Here is a 1223-nt window from a genome sequence, read left to right on the forward strand (position 1 = left end):
ACACTCCCTTCTGTTGTCTCTGCAGAGCACAAGAGACTCTGGATCATCAACTGTACGACTGCCGTGTTTCAATGATCTTTTGGTCCCGAGCGGCCCACAGCTTTCCTCTTCGTGTCCCATTCCAGTGGGGTGCGCTTCGTGTAGCGCCTCGATCTCCAACGCATCGACTGTGTAGGCTTGTGACTTTCATGGGGTTTCATGTCTTGAGGCGGGCTCGTAGCAGGTCCATGGTGAAACATACGAGGTTTTTGCCCGTCTTAGCGGCCGTGACATCGCTTCTCAGGGAGGTGCAAGAGTTCTTAACGCAGGAGCTCCATAGTACAAACTTTGATGGCTTTGTCGACGCGTGGGCAGCTGAAAATGTGTTCACCATCAAGAATGGGATAATTATCCTTCGGCAACACTAAGTGCCTGATACACGTGCTGACATGTGTCTGTGTAAATCTAGGAGCGTTTGCACACACTCTAAATACACGGTTTTAAGATGTGCATTTTATAAATATGTGATCATTTAAGGACGTAAATAATTAACTGTCCACTCTAAGCTTCACTGATTGTTGTATACACTGTTAGCTTCTTGTTGTCTTCACTGTTAGCTTGTTTGCATTGTACATTCCATTGTGCTCATGTCAATAAATTTTCTTCGATCTTTCGCCTTTTACTAAAGATCACCGTGGAGGGGGACAGTAAAATGTGCTTCTAGACAATTTTTGATAGGCCTAACCCGTTTGGGTAAGGCTATATTATTCAATTCAAAGAGAGAACATGCGCCCAAATCAGACGTCTCCTGCCCCCCCGCCCCCACGCACACACAAATAATAATAATAATAAATAAAGGAAAAAGAAACAGAGAGAGAGGGACAGAAGTTCATCACTTTGCCTCTCATATGTTCTGAATAGGGCCTCCACAAATGTAGAAAATGTAGGATATATGCTCTGGTCTTCCTTCAAATCCGCGTACTGATCTCGCCATCTCTCCGGTCATCGTCAAGTGAAGAAGACGTGTGTTATTCGAAGCTCCGTTGCGATTCTAGAATTTTTGCTGATTTTGCTGAAGTTGTGGATTATCTGTGAGTTTTTACGACCTTCTGACCGCCCGGGTTTTGGCTGTGTGCCGAGGTCCTGGTATTTTCTTCACCATCTAGATTTGGAAGCTTCTAGCTCCCACTACGTTTCTAAGATGGCTATGCAAAAGGTCAACAGAGACTTCAGCTTCGAGCTCG

At 45.1% G+C, this 1223-nt stretch overlaps 1 pseudogene; it reads left to right on the forward strand.

Annotated features, from left to right (window-relative positions):
* Positions 1-601: 601 nt before the first annotated feature.
* On the forward strand, positions 602-736 carry LOC135379613 (U5 spliceosomal RNA; annotated as a pseudogene).
* Positions 737-1223: the final 487 nt, after the last annotated feature.

This window comes from Ornithodoros turicata, chromosome 1 (genome assembly GCF_037126465.1).
Source record: "Ornithodoros turicata isolate Travis chromosome 1, ASM3712646v1, whole genome shotgun sequence".
Taxonomy (NCBI): domain Eukaryota; kingdom Metazoa; phylum Arthropoda; class Arachnida; order Ixodida; family Argasidae; genus Ornithodoros; species Ornithodoros turicata.